Here is an 18,205-nt window from a genome sequence, read left to right on the forward strand (position 1 = left end):
TTTCTTTTCTTTTCTTTTCTTTTCTTTTCTTTTCTTTTCTTTTCTTTTCTTTTCTTTTCTTTTCTTTTCTTTTCTTTTCTTTTCTTTTCTTTTCTTTTCTTTTCTTTTCTTTTCTTTTCTTTTCTTTTCTTTTCTTTTCTTTTCTTTTCTTTTCTTTCTTTCTTTTTTCGTTTCTCTTTTCTTTTTTTCTTTTCTTTTCTTTCTTTTCTTTTCTTTTCTTTTCTTTTCTTTTCTTTTCTTTTCTTTTCTTTTCTTTTCTTTTCTTTTCTTTTCTTTTCTTTTCTTTTCTTTTCTTTTCTTTTCTTTCTTTTCTTTTCTTTTCTTTTCTTTTCTTTTCTTTTCTTTTCTTTCTTTTCTTTTCTTTTCTTTTCTTTTCTTTTCTTTTCTTTTCTTTTCTTTTCTTTTCTTTTCTTTTCTTTTCTTTTCTTTTCTTTTCTTTTCTTTTCTTTTCTTTTCTTTTCTTTTCTTTTCTTTTCTTTTCTTTTCTTTTCTTTTCTTTTCTTTTCTTTTCTTTTCTTTTCTTCTTTTCTCTCTTCCTCTCTTTCTCTCCCTCTTCTTCTCTCTCTCTTTCCCTCACAAATGCTCATGGGGACAGAAATGCTCAAATGGACCCCATGGATCAGTTGTTTGGCACCCACAAGGCATGAAGGAAACAAAAGAAAGTGTTAAACCTACCAGCCCTTTGTTTTACGGTTTTCTGATGGAGGAAAACATTCAGAAGAGGAAGCATCTTTAGCAAGTGTGGCTGTGATGAGAACAGCCCACACACAGGTGAGGAAATTCTTGGGGTGACCCAGCTGCTCCTGGCCATCCCAGCTGGGACAGTGGTAGGAGGAGATGGGCACTTTTGGTTTGTTTGTTTCATCTCCTGATGGATTGGAATGTGTCGTGTGTCTGCTTTGCAGTGGGGCTTGCTAGTGAACTCACCGCCCCCTTCCCCAGTTTTGACGGAGTTTGATCCCTGTTTTTCATTCCTATGGATGTAACAGCTGCCCCAGTGCTGCCTGGGGATACAGCTCCTGGCTTCTCCTGTGGTGCTGAGGTGGCACACTTTGAATTTTTCACCTCCACTGGCAGCACCTCTCCTGTCCACTTCTGTTACCCAAAACTGACACTGGTACTGGCCTTGCAGAACCAAATAGGTAAAGCATCCTCACATTCATCATGCTGCAAAAGCTGTTGTGTTGCAGCTTTGAGGACAGGAAAAGTACTGCTGATATTTTTTTTTTTTTCCTTCCCTCCCCTTAAAATAATTCCTAAAAATCTTTTTTTTTTGACAAATCAGGTTCCTTCTTGTGAGAAGTTGAAGTCTTAAGAAAGAAACAGCAGGGAAACAAACTCTGGTTTGTGGGTGGGGCGGTGTTTGCTGACAGGTAGTAGATTTGGCATCTAATCGCCTTTGATATTAGAAGATCTCCTCCTAGATGGCTCTGTACTCTCAGCTGACAGCAGTGAAAGTGGTAGAAATTGAGAATCTAAAAAGAAGCAAGCTTTTTTTCACCCCTGGGTCTACAGATGTTTTATATAACATGTCTACAGACACTTGCTAGGGTTTGATTTCTATACAGTATCACTTTTACTGTTCTTGTATATCATGAAAAGCTTTAGACTTTTAAGAAAGCTTTTGTAAAAAAAAAAAAAAAATTATAGCAAATCTTCCCCTGAAGGAAGCTGAGAGATGGTCCTCAATTTGCTGTGTCTTCTTTTCTCGTTTCTCTATCTTTCTTCTTTTGTCACAGTCTTGACAAAAAAGCTTTCCTCCTTCCTCACTTTAACAAGTACGTTGCCTGTGCATCAGCTACAAGTGTGCAGTTTCTCTCGCCTTTCAGGCACCGTGAATGCTGGCTTTCAAACTCTTCCACCTCACAAAATACTGCCTTCTCTAGCATGCAGATCCCCCTCCACTGAAGCCCAAATTACTGTGTAGAGTGAGAAGTTCCATAAATCCTTTCTGCATGGCTTTTAAATGGGGAGTAAAAAAACACCCTTGCGTGAAACAAAGCCAAATCAATTCTCTTTTTCCCCAGTTTTGTCATCGCCATATAAGAAACAACGGCAGATAATGGCAAAGAGTGAATGTTCTTGTAGTGGAATATCATGCAGCAACATGCACAGATTAATTTTATGCTCTGTGCAATGGTAAGGCAGCCCTCCTTTCCCTTTCATTCCTGTCCTTACTAGCAGAGTATTCACTAAGAAACCAAGACTAAGAATGTTATAGCAAGGCTGAGTTGGACATGAATCATTTACTACAACAAATGAAATAATTTCTCCTATATTTTTACTTCTCTCCTTTTGCTATGGCTTCTTTTGCTACATTGTGGAACCAGTGGGTTGGTTACACGAGCATATCAGTCCTCCCAGGCCTAACATTTCAGGATGATGGGTAGATTTGTTGTACATGCAGCCTAATATTTCAGGATGCTAGGTAGATTTGTTATATACATTTCATTCCATTATTAATCAGATAAAGGGAAACAAATTCTGGTGTCTTTTTGCCTTCCAAAGCTCTGTATTACCTGAAAAGTGCCATTAGATAACTACTCTTTTTCATCTTTTTATAGTGAGGTTTTTGTTTGGTTTTTTTTGTTTGTTTTGTTTTTTGTTTTTGTGGCCATACTTGCCAAGAAGCACACACAAACTGAGGCAGTACGATTGCAATCCATGTTACAGTGGCCTTTGGGAGGAAGGATTTCACTGGGTGTTTAACGTTTGGACTGACTCACCTAGCAGCACTGAAGAAAACACAAGGGGACAAGCTTTGTGTGCCCCAACTTGTGAAGGGACAGACGGGTCACAGTTGGATTGCTTTTCTGCTCCCACCACCACACGTAGGCTGCGGTGGGGGGCAGGATTTCTGCCCCCACCTGAGGCTCAGTCTCTACACCCCTACCCCAAACACAGCCCCACTCTGAAGCACATCGTGGTAGTAGTGGTAGTAATAATAATAAAAACACTGGTGAGAGTGCCACGGTTGCCAATAAACAGACCTTCTTATATCTTATCCCTTAATTCTGGTGCCACTTTGCAGAGGTGATTGGTAAGTTAGAGACTAGCAGTTTGTAAATATCTTTAGATATAGTGTTTCAACACGACCAACACCATATCTTGACTGTGTAAAGAATAATACATTATGTGTAATACTATTCAGATAAGGTTATAATGTAAATATATCTACAATGAATGTCCAATTACTCTTCAAGCTCTATGTATGAGGAAGAACCTCATCTCTTCTTAAGACTGTTTTTTAACTTGAGGTTATGGAAAAACTGTTATTCATTTATATAAAAAAAATAACTGCATTCTTTTCTTCAAAAGAAAATACTACTGCAAGAAAGAAGGGAATGCATTACATGTATGTGATATCCAAAATCATATGGTAAAACTGGGAACTGAAGATCTTACAAGTTGGGGAATGGTCAAATTCTTGATTCTGTACATTTGATCTCATATAAATAAGATAAGCACAAGTTTATGGTTGGCTGTGTAAAGCTGACCCACTTGATTGTATATACATTATAGATATATATTTATATATGCTGTATAGATCTATACATATTATACACAACATTCATGCAGTGAAAGCAAAGGTTGATAAAGTCATATTAACTGGGAATTTGGATGTAATGTTGTGCTCCATTTGGAAGAAAACCGCCTGTGTTATTCAGCAACATTCAAATGCATTATGCAGGATGAAGGAAGAAGGTGCTTCTCCAGAACAACTCATGAAGGATTGAGATGATAAGGGTTTGAAATATCTTGAAGACACAACTAAAGTTACATGCAATATACGTGTATGTACGTCTGCCGAGTTGTATTCCTAGCTAAAGCATTGCATTAAACAGCGAACTATAACAATAATAAAAATGGTTTTGTATGTGTTATCTCTGTTTATTTTTCCTTTTTACTAAGTAGACTACTCTGTGAAATGTATAACTGGGACAATAAGTGTAGAAAAGTCGTCTCCTTACAGTAGCCACAGGGCTGTGACACTGTGCAGTAATCAAGAGAAAAATTCTGACTTTCTTTTCCCCAGCCTTCTTGGCAAGTGCGAAGTTCAAGAGAGGTCTGGATTACCACTTTTCTCACTCTTGTCCACGTCTCTGTTCCTCCCTCAGTTCACCTCCTTCAGTGACTCCGCTTCTATCAGAAGGTTTCACCTTTAACTGCAAGGTCCCTTCAGCAATCTGACAAGGGCACCCAATAAGACATTCTTCCACATATTTCTGTCATCTAAGTGCTAAAAGGGAATGGGTAAGAGTCTTCTGTAGACATCCTGTTACATCAAAGCAAAATAAATTTTTAGTTAATCATGAGGGGACATGACACCACTAACAACCAAACATATTCTGAGGTCTTGTTGCCTTATGAATGCAAACCTAGCTGCATGCCTAGAAAGCATCTGGGACTAGGAATAAATAGAATAGGTTGCATATCTTCAGCTGCTCAGGGTCTCAAGACACTGTCTCACCCCTACTTCAGGAGCAGACAGGGCTCAGGTTCAGAGGAATTCAGTGGTAGTGACTGGGGATCATCCCTGCCCAGGTATATCTGGATTTTTGGGCAAAGTCTAGCAATTTGACAGGTGATTGAAGAGTGGGTCTCCTGGATGCATCAGCTCTGTCAGGATCAGGATACTTCAGCCCAGCTGCTTCAGAACAGAAAGAAGTCATTTTAATAAGTTGGTGGTCTATATTGACTACTTCTTTCTAACTTTTTCCTATGTTAATATTTGAGGATTTTGACTGTTTCCACCTTTTCAGGACTTTACACCTACCTTTATTCTCTCTGTCTAAGACTTCCCACCACTGCCATTTGCTCTGTTGTTTCTTCAGTCCAAGCTTACGTTCAGCCATTTCGTCACCTTCCTCTCTACAAGCTTTCCACAATGAAAGCCCCCAAAGTCACTATTTCATCTGCTTTTTTTCTCAAAATAATGAGGTAAATTTATGATTTCGAATATATTCCTTTGCTTCTCCTCTATTTAAGTCCCCTGCACTCTGTAAAGGGTATACTCTACTGATAGGCAGCAAGACAAGAAAATACTGTTACGTCTCTTTTACAGGTAGATCCTGACGGTCAAAAGACACTTGTCAAGATCACAATAAAGACACAAATAGGTACAAGTCACAGTCTACTTATTTCTGATTTACCTCTTCCCTTCAAAGAACAGATTACCACTTTCAGACCCAGCTATGTTAACCATCACATCACAGACTATATGCATAACTCAGGTTGTCAGTATACTGCTAGAGTCCAAATAACTCTCTCACACACACTATAGCATCCTGTAATTGCCAACATACGGCTTCAGGGTGATCTCAAGATACCAATGGTGAGAATTTTAACAGGTGGAAGAAGTTTCTGCAAATACAAGGGTTAAATGACAAATGAGTGGCATTGCCAATCCTATTTGAAACACAGCATGGCAGGTCAAGACTTTATCCCAGCTCTTTATGTTTTGGAAAGCAGAGTTCAAAAAAAAATCTTTTTCTAGCATCCACATTTTTTCATTTGTACGTGTGTTTAAGTTCACTTAACATTACAGAAAGCCTACAATTAAGGGTACCTGTAAATTCAGAACACTGAAGCTATACTCTTGTTTGTCTTCCCAGAGGAGGTTTAAGCACGTTTCACTGACCACACGTATTTTGAAAACTTTGGCACCAGCCATGTCCCTTTTACCCTCTGTGTGATCAACTCTGGCAACAAACTACTCATTTTCCTGCCTAAGCCATTCACTGGGATTCATAGTTTCACCACTGGGCTGTGAACAAGGTTACCTTTTTCTTTAAAAGAGCAGACACACACTAAAGCAGAAGAAAAAATTGCCATCTCAATCTCCATGTACTTTCAGTAATATTTACAGTTAATGTAATATCTAATAATATTCATCCTCTCCCCTCTGGAGAGACATCTTTAGACAATGTCCCCTAGTCCAGCAGTGTTTTTATTAAGTGCTTCCCTCTGAGCGCTTTTATTAGTAGAAAAAAAATATAAGGTGTAACTATCTACTTCTCCCTGAGTTCTGGAAACACCCTGAGAAAATCAATACAGAGAAATGCTATTATTTCTTAAATCCATTAACTCTGTTTCTGGCCTTTTACCAATCATTCTATGCACCGTCTAGACATGGGAACCTACTTGGCAGTGCAAGGAAATTGACTTTGCTGCCCTATTCTCAACAGAGCTTGCCAACTTCATTTCTACCAACACACAGAACTAGGGAGAATACTAAAACCAGCAAGAATTATAGCAAAGAAATGGAGAGGCAAAAATACCCTTTTCCTTCTGCCCTCAATCATTGCTTCATTTTCTCACCCTTCCTCCTTCTCTCCCTTGTTCCCTCCTCCCTCCCCCATCCCCTTCTTCCTCCCCTGTCTCTGAAGTGTCTCAGCTAGCTCTCCAGGTTTCACTCTCTCGTTAACAGCTTGCTAAAAGTGCTGAATAAATCACTAGGAGAGCAAAGCCTCTGGCTTAAAAATGTGAAGCTATGTAGGAGGGAAGGAGGCAAGGAGGAATGCCTCAAAAAGCTCTTGAGTTAATTCATTTAAGTTTAGAGACCAAAGGCTTTCCTTGACTTGTACCATAATCACTACTACGATTTTGTCTACAGTTGAAAAATGCTCAGGAGCAGGGCTGAGCAGGCGTGATTGGATCCATATGGCACAGGAGCAATATTCCCAAATGGAAGCATTACTGGTGGCAGCTGCACCAAATCATTTGCTAGGAGTATGGGCACAATGGATCTGTGGCACTGTAAAATTTTTCCTTCTAAATATACAGCCTGAATAAGAATAGGGAGCAAGGTCAAAACAGTCCAATCCCTACAGCATAGGTGATATAGTTCAGCTCCCCTTACAGATGGGAAGACTAAGAAATGCCAGTATCCCAAAGGAGCAAGAACTTCCCTCTGTAAAAGTCACAAACTAAGATACTCCTGGGTCATATGTGGTAATGTGATTGCCAGGCTGTCACTTTGTGTAACAAGGGCTAAGCTACTGCCAGTGATTGCATGTGTTACAACGGGAGGGTTAGGCTTCAACTTTCCTGCCAGTAGCCAACATACAAGGATGAGAGCAGAATGCAGCGTACACAGGCTTAGATCTTAAAGTAGTGGACGTTCTATAGAAAATATAAATGAGACATTTCAAATATGTACATCACGTCCCTGATTTTGGTATGCTGTCTTCCTAAAATGAAAAACAAAGAAGCCAAAGGTTTTCTATGGTTTTAATTGATATATTTTCCATTACACATGTCAAAAAAAGAATCCCACAATTTTATACAAGGAAGGGGGAATGTCTTTTGTTTGGTGACTTTCATATCATACTGAGAAGACATGAGCTAGAGAATTACATATTAATGGAGCTGGTTGGGAGCTTCCTGGTGAAACCTTTTTCCACTATAAAATGTTGATTTTTTTTTTTTTTTTTTTTTTTTTCAGTGAGAAGGGGTCAATTTCAATGGATTGCCCAGTTTTGAAATGTCTTAGGAAAAAATCAAACTTGTCTGGGCAGAAAACTCTTCAGGGTTTGACTGTCCACTAAGATTTTGGAGGGGAACAGGAAACCTTCTCTCTCATTCAACTACCCACTACCAGTTTGACTTGTGCAGTGGACACAAGAGTCCCAATCTGCCACCACTGGGCATACAACAGTGCCTGTACACAGTGGTCTGGGAGCTATCTACTATCAGAAATACCTGTCAGACCTGTGCTCGCAACAGATTTGTCTCCCCAGTGATCTAAAGTCCTCTCCAAAACTTGTTTTCCCAAATTGCTCGCTTGTCTGAGGGGATGTTTTGGGTGGCCAAGCAGAGGGTGTTGGGGAGGACTAGGTGTCAGGGAAGTGCACTGGAATCAGTCCTGCTTAAGCAACCCCTGGAGAAACTGCCTATAACAGAGCTACAAATATATATTGGTGACAAAGCCGGCTGAGCACTGCTACTCAAACACCTCACTGTAAATTTTCACGGGGCAGGGAGAGGCTGTATGACTTATGCACAGCGTTGAGCAGAGGACATCAGAATGCATCATACTAGAAAAAACACAAGCAGATTTCCATAGCACTCCACAGAGAACAGAAAGGACCATGTTTTTTGTTCTAGGCATGCTTGTGTCATACCCCAGAGCAGAAAATCAGCATGATTATGTTTTTTATGAACACTTACATAAGTGCTACGCTAATACTTTGGATCCTGCAAATGGGAACTATTTATAAAAGGGAAGGATATATATTTTAAAAGATAAATGCTAAAATATGTGTTAATCCCTGGGCAGACACAGTTCAGAGTAGAAAGGGTTGAAAAGTGAAAGTCAATGGTGTTTGCAAAGAACTGTGAAGCCACGGAAAGAAATGAAGGTGAGGCATGTCACGCTTAATCTGTAAAATGTAGGGCACCCTCCTAGGGGCAATGTAGAAACATAATTTTCTCCATAACAGGATCCTTATTTAAATGGGTTGAAGGCCTTTTTGGATACAGTTGTTTCTGCCTATACTGATGATAGGAAGAGCCAGGGGGATGAGCTCAGAAGACCTTCTTTTGAACAGCTATAGTTAAGTGAGATTCTTCCCAGCCCAGATGTGCACAGCCCCAGGGTTTCAGTCTTTGTTAGATTTTATAGATGCAGCTGTAGCAATAATTACAGTAACTGGTATTATTCTGGGGGGAAAAAAAAAAAGTAAAACATTATTGCTTAATGATTAATTAATTGCTTGTGCTCACAGTCAGAGTCACAATCTCCACTTTACTCCTTCTGACATGGGTTGTGCAAGGGATGAGATAAAAAGTAGAGATGGGAGGAAAGGAGAGAAATCCATTATGCAAAGTTGCAAACTGCATGGAGGAAGAAAACAAAATTAATTGGCTCTTATGCCTTTGCTCTGAAACCAGGAGTGACTTCAGTCTACATCCCTTTGGGAGAACATTTGACTCATATAACAACTACTGCTGATGCTGAGATGTCCAGTTTTGCGTGTCTGTGAAGGCAGCAGATCCACCTTCGAGATAAGTTTCCCAGGGGTGTAGGAGAACAGTCTTCTTTCCCTGCTCTGATTGCGGTGGTCACAGCTGGCATGGAGCTGCCCTCCCCATCCTCCACAAAGGCTCTTCATGTGAAGTGAACAAAGAAATATGGCAAAGAACTCCAGCGTGGTGCGGTGCAAGCTGCAAAGAGCAGAGCAGCAGTGCTAACACTGTCTGGCATCCCTATCACGTTAGCTCCTCTCCATCACTCCCCATTAGCATGCATCTTACCGAAGGTGCTAGGAAAGTCACTTTGCAATAACATTACCACATATGAATACTAACCTGAAATGAGAGGAGCCTTACAACTGAAACTGCTAATCTGATTTCAAAGGCCTAATGTGACAAAGCCCCAAAGGGCAAGGAAGGGACAAGCAGTCGTTTCCATGCCCTTTTTCCATTTCCATCCTCCCCTCCCTCCCCTACTTTGAATTTTATGCAGATGGTACAAAAAATAACAGATTGGGATTCAATTCCATACAAGCCACTGCTCTTCCTGTTATGTTGGACACTTAGGTTGTGGCTGAGATGGATAAGTTATAAATATACTGAATAAAAAAATTCCACCCTTGGTTTTTCAATTGTCAGGTGACTCTGCTTTAAATTAATTTCAGTTGCACAGCCTATCTACTGCTGTATTGCCTTTTGTCTACTGTTCAAAGTTACCTGCTCCAAAGGGCTTATTTTCCATTAAGTTATGGGCTTAATCATGAAACAGTAATTCCTCAGGGGCCCGGATAGTGCTGATTATCTTCTAATGAGATAAAGTACCTCTCATCTCTAGGTCACTGCCTTGAAATCATCTCTAGCTCCTCAGTGGCTAAAAGTGATCACAATCTGTTGATGACAAAACATGTTAGTGGTGGTGGCTACTGCTGCCCGAAAGCAAAGCACTTAAATGAAGAACTTAGATGAAAATGTAGAACTTAGTTAGGGAAGGTTATGATTTTTATCTTTAATTTCTGCTATTTTTCATCAGGTCAGCAGCTCATCTGAAAGAAATTCAAAACTAACCTTCAACTCAAAGCAAATATGAACCCAGTAACAATTAATGAATACATCTCACCCATATACTGGTCAGGAAATTATATTAGGGTGAAACTGGTTTTTTTTTTTTTTTTTTTTTCAGTATCATATCTGTAGCAACATAAGCATCAGAAAAGCAACTCAAGACCAGAAATTAAAAATTCAGTAAAAATGGAGAATTCATTAACACAATTCCATAGATTATTCATTGGGTTTTTTTGTATTTATTTCTATATGATATTATGAAAAATCAGTGGAAGTTATGCATTATATATCATACAATTTTGAAAACAGATGTTTTTCAGGATTTCTTATTTCATAGGAAGTTGTAGAATAAGTTTTTGTTCCAAGCCTAAACAAAACACACCAATAATTTCCTAGTTTTCCATGAATTAGAAAACTATATTTTAATGTCTCTAACATTGGCATGTCTTCTTCGTAGGCGTATACACAGACATATGTACAACTGAAAATATTTTTCAGTCTCATTAAAAAAGCTGAAGACCAGGATGTTGGCATGCTGGACATTATACAGAAACAGACACAGAAGCTGAACTATGAATAACTGCTGTCTTCTTAGTACAAATATTTATTTCAAGATTTAAATTAAAATTTGTGTTCAATGTAATTGCGCTGTGACTATGGTTTAAGCAGACCAAAACATAAAAGTGCTATTTTGAACATCAGGAAAACACTGAAAAGCAGTACTCTTTTCCCAGTCTAGAGCATGGATTTTTTTTCTGCCCCATTTTTATTCTGTTTCTCAGCTGGGAAGAGGTGTCTCAGCACTGACAGGCAGCCTGTCCTTCACGCCTGGTGCAAACATGCTTCTCCAGACACCCGGGAGGGATGGACCCCTATAAGGGTTTGTGCCAGCAAAGCAAGGGCAAGAAGGACCCTTGTAAGGCAAGAAGGGAGCTCTCCTCTCTGCACAGCCTGGGTGCCAAATTGCCCTCATCCCTCTGTTTCAGGAGCACGGCTGATCAGCACAATACAGTTGTCCACCCACGTGGTTATTAATGGATAATAAACAGCTCAAGCACCCACAAACAGCATTTTTCTTAGTAAGCACCAGCCTGGAATCAATTAAATAACAAGAAGGGCTCTAAGAAGTGACATCAATTGCAAAAGTTATTACGCTCTCAGGATGTTTCACTGAAAACTCCCACACAAAGCAATTAGATGTCAGCTGCTGCTGTGTCTCAATCAGGAGTTTTCGGCAGGGTCAGTGCCCCTCGCAGGGGCAGTCCTGAGCAGAGCCATCAGCTCCCCAGGTCCCTCCTTGTTTAACAACCTGAACTGACTACTGTGTGGTCTTCAAGAGCAAGAGAGAAAACTGGAACAGCCTGAAAGGAGCGTGGAGAACAAAGCAGAGAAAAAAAAAAAAAAAAAAAATGATCCGCTGGCTTCCAGTAAGGAGCAAACCCTGTTTGCTGCCCAAAAAGCCCCCAAATGTTGTGTGCCTTCCAATAAAGGTATGAGGAAACCTACAGTATCCCGTGTTCCCTGCTTCATTTAACAGCTTACTTTTGGTGTATGTGAAAAAAGTAAGGGTGCTGAAACATAGAGCAAATTCACCTGATTTTAAGGTCAGTTCAAAAAAGGGCTAGATAGATATAACATTTATGTTCAGGAAAATGCAAGACAAGGTTTCTTTTGCTGGTTGTTTTTCTTAGCAACAAACAAGTTATTTTAAGTAATCCCAGCTATGTTCTGTAGTATAAAGCAACTTCCATCCTGGCTTTATCACATTTCTCATACTGAGACTGTAATGGGCAAAGCAGAAAGAAAAGGTGATTGACTTCAGGCCACTAGTCTACATCAAGGGGAATAAGTGAGCAAACGACTTCAGGAGAAGTCAGCAACACCAAACAGGTCTCATTTCCCCTGTGTCCACACTTCTGACATAAGAAACAAATAGTCCAGAAGTTTCAGCAAGAATTATAATACAGGAAGACAACAGAACATACCCAACATACCCATACTTTTTGCCATAAGGAGAGAGAAGCAGCCATACATGACAGAGAAAAATATTCTGCTTAAAGGAGCTAAGAAGAACTTACATGGTAGCTGAGCAAGGACTTGGAGGCTCACTGTGCAGTAACAGGACTGCAGGTAGAGGAATAAGTAGAGGACTGGTAAAATGTCCCTACTGCCTAAATATTTGCAGCTGCATTGCTAGAGCTGCCTCTGCCTGCTGAGTGCTGACCAGGGAGGCTCTCGGTTCCTCCTCACGCTCTGCTGGGATTCAGAACCTCATAAACAAACATTCCTCTGCCTCTCTGGCCCGAGGCAACACAGATCCTGAGAGCAAACCTGCCAGCTGAGCTCCGCTGCCCGCGCTGCCAAGAGGAGAGTGCAACCCTCCCTTTAGCAGTCCTTGGGCAGAGCATGCCAGCCTGGGCTCCGGTGCCCCTGGAGTGATGCAGGACGGCGTCTCCCAGCCACGCTCCACACTAGCAGTGACGCTGGCTGTCAGCAGTGTCTCCTCCTATCTCCTGGCCAAACTTTCCAAGAACTACTTAAATTAGTCCGGAGCACAAGACTGACTCCTTTCCCACTGGATACCTGATGTTAGGATGCTCAGCCGGGGCAGCAGATACCTGTGGGTGTCTAGGTATTATCTGGGCCAACTACCAGCACTGACTTTTCCCCTTTTTTGTCAGTGCTCCAACCATAAGGTTAGAAGAGTTTTAGCTGGATCAGTTGCTCTTACAGATTCAGGTGGAAGACGGATGCTTGAATATCTTCTTGGCCATCACAGACAAGGATGTGAACCAAGGTTTTCTAGAGCTAGGCAAGCATTCCTGGGCCGCTGAAGTATCGCTTCAAGTCTGAGAAACAGGCAGCAATCTGGGGCAAAATTGCATCTAGGAATACAAAGTAGAAGAAAGCATTCAATTTCATTAAGCCATCTTTCTTAACTCATTTCCTCCAGTTAACCAAAAAAAGCAGCTCCTTCTCAGCAAGCCAGCTCTCAGGTCTTCCTCTCCGAGGCACCCAGCTCCTTACAAAGGGAGTAAGGTTTTTTTCAGGGCCCTGTCATCGAAGTGAAGCACATGAAAAGGTGTGGCATTACAGTGCCCAGCTCCTTATGTGACTCTGAGTTTATTAATGAGGTAGGTGGAAGTTTTGAAGGTCTGCATCTGAACACATCCCAGAAGGTCCATTCCTACCCATGACGTATATAGGGAGCAATTCAAACCCAACAGATGAACTACAGCCATAACCTAGAAAAAAGTTCTGCTTTTTTTCAGTGCTCCAAGAAGTCTATATATTCCTCATGACACATTCATCATTACAAATGTGGCTTCATCTGAAGATGATTGTTGCCTGCTGTTTAATTGGAAGGAAATGCATTGCAATGATAAATTATTCCCATGGAGGAGTTTCACAGACGGCTCTCCCAGCTGGGGACCCCAGCCTGCCACCCAGGATGCTCTGCCACCTGTCCAATGCTTCAGGCTCATCAAGTCAAGATCCAAAGGGATTTCTTCTCTCTAGCCCTAGAAGAGGGCTGTTTCATATGCAGCTCTGTAACCTGATAAGCCAGTCAATCAAAAACACAAAGTAGGCTAGTAAGAATTACACATAGAAACAGGCCCGGTAGCTGAGATGATGAATCAACTCAAGTTTCAGCTTTCAGCACTTTTCTTTTAATTAAACTTAAACTCTTGATCTCACCCAGCCCTGCCACCCTTCCTCTTTCCTGTCTTCCCATCCCTCAGATTTCACCTTCAGGGAAAGATGTAATGGCAACCCTTCACCTTGTGCTGATGGGCACAGGCTTCTGGATTCATGGAGATGCCAGTTGTGGTGCTCTCACTGTGCAAGGAGCTGCATTTGGACATAAACTTGCTTCCTTGTAGGCAGCAATCTTCCTAGAAAATGAAGTTTCAGGGGTTATGAGACCTCTGTTCATCTTTAGGACTATCTGAAATAAGATGCCAAAACAAACGGAGGTAGATTCTGAAACCTTTTTCTCTTCTGAAGTCACAGCATGCAAATTTTTTTTAAAATAATGAGATTAGGTGATTACTATAGTCTTCCAGCTGAGATGTTTTTTAGATGGCACTATTTATTTTAGTAATAAAACAACAGTTCAGGCAGAGACTCGGATAATACAAAGCATGTACTGAACCTTCTTTGAAATGTAATCCATTTGCAAGCTTCTCATTTTACACTAAATGAGGGAATGCTCAAAAGAAATGTATTCTTAACAGTGTGTTAGATTCACTGCACAGTAAGAAAGCATGAGGGATGCCATTCCAGAATGCCATTTCTTTGGTTTTAGGTACACCACCCCTTCATATTCCTGGAAGCTTTCCTCATCTGTGGCATGCTGAGTAGAAAACAAAGAGGAGGAATTTTTTGAAAACAAATCATCATACATTTATGGTTAAAATCTTCTCATAACCTTTCCCTTTCATCTCTGTGGAAAGTTGCATGGGTACCTCTCTACATATACTTTGGAATTGTCCTATAAAATCCCAGTGGAAAGAGAGTGAAATTGGGCAGAATAATCTATTTCCTGTGCAGAAATCATCACTGATACTGGTAAGATTTAACATTAGCATTCTCCTGTAGTCAGCTATAACTCTATTCAGCAGTGAGGTGGTCTGATACTAATTTGCCTTTGTCAGCTTTTTAGCTGCCTTTTTCATGACAATTTGCTACTCTTTATTAAGCATAACTAGTGAATATTCATATAAACAAGAATGTACAATTTATTTCTAACATCTCTCTAGAACTAGGACTGCTAATTAGAAAATCTTCAAGGGAAAAAACCCAGGGCCTGCGTGCCCTTCATTACGGGGGAAACTACCAGAAAGTAAATTCAGATTCTTTTCTCAAAATCCTGTCATTTGAGCTCAGATGATAGGGTAGACACTCTTTCAGTGCTGGAATTAAAAACACATATGTAAGTCAAGAAAAGCTACTTGTCTAAAGTGTCTCAAAAATTATACCTGGGAAAAAGAAAACAAAAGTTTTAGAATGAATAATTGAAATATTTTCATGAAAATATCAAAAGAAAGCAATATTTTTGAAAAATCACCTAAATTATATTTTAGTAAGTGGAAAAATTAAGGAGAGGAATAGAAAAGCAAGCTTTGTTTCATGTAAATAGATTTTGACAGGATGCTGAGTGAGAAATCATTTTGTTTGAGTTAATATTTTTTATTATTATCATTTTCAGTAAATTATGAGGCAGAAAAAGTAATTGAAAAACTTTATCTAAAAAATATCAATATGACCATCTAGTCTGACCTTCTGCATAAGACAGACCATGGGATACCATCAAATTATTTCTGTAGCAAGTTCAGAAATTCCACCCGAATTAAAAGTTATTTTATAGAAAAACTTTCTGCTGAATCTTGAGACAGTTTTAAAATAATCTTGGTTTAATGACAGCAGTTGCTGGCAGATATAATCCAGTTCTTTAAAAGGTGCTTCAGTGATTGATTATCCTTATCTTAAACATTTGCCATTGATTTCTGTTCTGAATTTGAGGGGCTTCAGCTCCCAGCCATGAGAGCCTTTTTGCAGATTTTTATGCCTTCAGAAGGTTAAAATGTTGTCTCCTAGTAAATCTGCTCCTCTTATAGGCACTTATCTACTGTGAACAGGCACCATTTACCTTTAAAGATAAACTAAAAAGACTGAATGTCCTGAGTTTTTGCAGAAAAGAAGATTTTCCAGGACTCCAGTATTTCTTCTAGTTCTTTTATAGACATTTCAGTTTGCCAATAAGCTTTTTAAAATACGAAATAGAGCTGATTGCAAATACTGTTTTATTTGAAACACCTTTTTGGAAACATTGATTTACAGGAGATTTCTGAACTGCCTCAAAATTAGACCAACAGTGAAAATATTTTCCAGAGATGTGGCTGACACATGTTCAAATCATCCCAGTTCAAAACAGGGATTTGAATCTTTTAACTCCTGTAATCCAGGGGATTGACCTAATCACTAAACCAGCAGTGCTCTACATTGATTGTCTCCAGTCGAAGTTATCGTAGTTTTTGTAATTCACTGAAGACCAGTGGACCCAAACTGAGAAAACAGCCGTTCATAATGTGCTATGAAAGACCTCTTCTGGGACCACTCCTGGCATGAAGATCTTGGGTTCAAATCCTTGATCCAAACCCAGAAAAGTAGACACCTGCGAAGCTTGGGCCATGACCTAGTAGGAAGCAAAGCACCACCATCCTGGGGGTCCCTCTGAGGGACTGTCCAAAAGGGCAAACATGTCCAGGCCCTGCTGCTGCACTCCCATGTGATGGGAGCCCTGCACTGGCAGGGAAATGAGGTGGCTCCAGCTTGGGACCGTCAAGGAGGCTCAAAGGTGCCAGGATGTACCCCGACTCCAAGGCACCCCGTGGGGCACTCAATCCAGCCACTGGAATTTAAATCCACAGTGACCCAGGGCTGTGGTACCACTACTTGTCACAGGCTGGCTTGACTTCCTCGATGGTGTCTAGCTTTCACACAACAAAAATACAAAAATGTTATTTTACAGGGCTAAAAGCAATGACTATGCCTTGAAACACCCTGCAAAACAGAATTCCTGCTTTTCTGATAATGGTTTAAATACAAAAGCTACATATGGTGGTAACAGCACCTCTGCTTTTGATTGATGCTTATTTACACAATCAAGGACTGCATAGACTCTTGTCTTGCTACTATATCATCCTTAGAGCTTATGTTGCAATGATTATCCACTACAATACTTCAGTCATTTATCTCAATCATGCTTTTTAAAATACAGCCTTCATCTTAAATAAACATGGGCTACAATTTTCATTCTTAGATGAATAACCTTGCATTTAGCTGCATTAAAAAAGATGTTTGTTGTTCAGCTGAGCTACCTAGGCTGTCATCAACATACAGCTTTGGAAATTTTCTATACATCTCATCCTTCCAGTTGGAGACAGGATTACCACAGCAGATGTGACTGAGGGAACTGAGCAAAGGGAAAGGGATCACGACAATGAGGATGAAAACAGGAAAGCTATGGAGGTTTGCTTACTTGCATATAGAAAGGCAACTCTGAAAACTGCAGTGAAAAGATTTTTACCAGCTATCTTTCCCACCCAGGAAAACCAGGCTCTCTGAGAAATGTGGATCATCCCACACCTTCCAGAGTCCTCTCTCACCCTGCAAATTGGCATTTATACTGTTCATCCCTCCTGCTGCTTCAGTCCCTCACACAGGCAATCAGTTTTGAAAGCTAGTCATGCCCTTCTCCCTCCCTCTGAGACAAGAAATAAAAAGCAGTCCAGACGGGAGATTTTATATGTCTGTGTGGGGGTCTGTCTGTGTTTTCCCAAAATACAGATATAATTACTAGGCCTCAGGCAAAGAGAAAGAGAGACAGAGAAAGAATGTGTGCCTAAAGGCACCCAGTTCACAACTTAACTAGGTCCTGCACAACTCTTCCAGGTAAAGGTACTTACTGTTCAGCTGAACTGTTGCATGCCCCAGAACACAGGGGAACCAGGCTCTTATTTATCTGAAGCACAGAGTGACATTTAATGTTTGGGTTTGGGATTTTTAATAACTAACCAGTTTGTACTGTGTATTTTAGTACTCGTTCCAACCTCCTAATACAGTGTAACTTTCCCAGAAGAATGGTAGGAACTAGTGAAGTGACTGTCTCTGTCCCAGACAACGTGGGTGTACAAAAGAGTCTTTCCTATTTCGTCTGTGCTGTATGAAACTATTCCCAACTCCCTCTATATAAAATGTAGCTCTACAAAGATGTGCACCAGCACTCTCGTAGGACTGCACCTTATACGTGCAAGTTTGCCTGTGAAGTTTGTCTTTCCAATATATTCACATATAGTAGATTATTTGTAATTCATCAGCTTGAATGGACACCTGCCATCAGTGTCTGGTTTTCCTATTTATCTGTGGATGAACACAAGGGATTTATTCACCCCAGTTTTTTTCCCAAGACAACTAAATCCATCTTCTCAAAAGAGCAATCCCTGAAGCCTTCAGTGTGCTATTGCGGCTTCCAAATTTCCTCTCCAATTCGGAAGATAACTTTCTGTCTTTTTTTGATTTGTAGACACTCAAAAAATTTTTATTGGAAATGCAGCCTCCTACAAAGCTAATTTTTGCTAACTAGCAATAACTTTTTTTTTCT

The sequence above is a fragment of the Tyto alba genome, unplaced genomic scaffold (assembly GCF_018691265.1).
Source record: "Tyto alba isolate M040663 unplaced genomic scaffold, T.alba_DEE_v4.0 Super-Scaffold_21, whole genome shotgun sequence".
Lineage (NCBI taxonomy): Eukaryota > Metazoa > Chordata > Aves > Strigiformes > Tytonidae > Tyto > Tyto alba.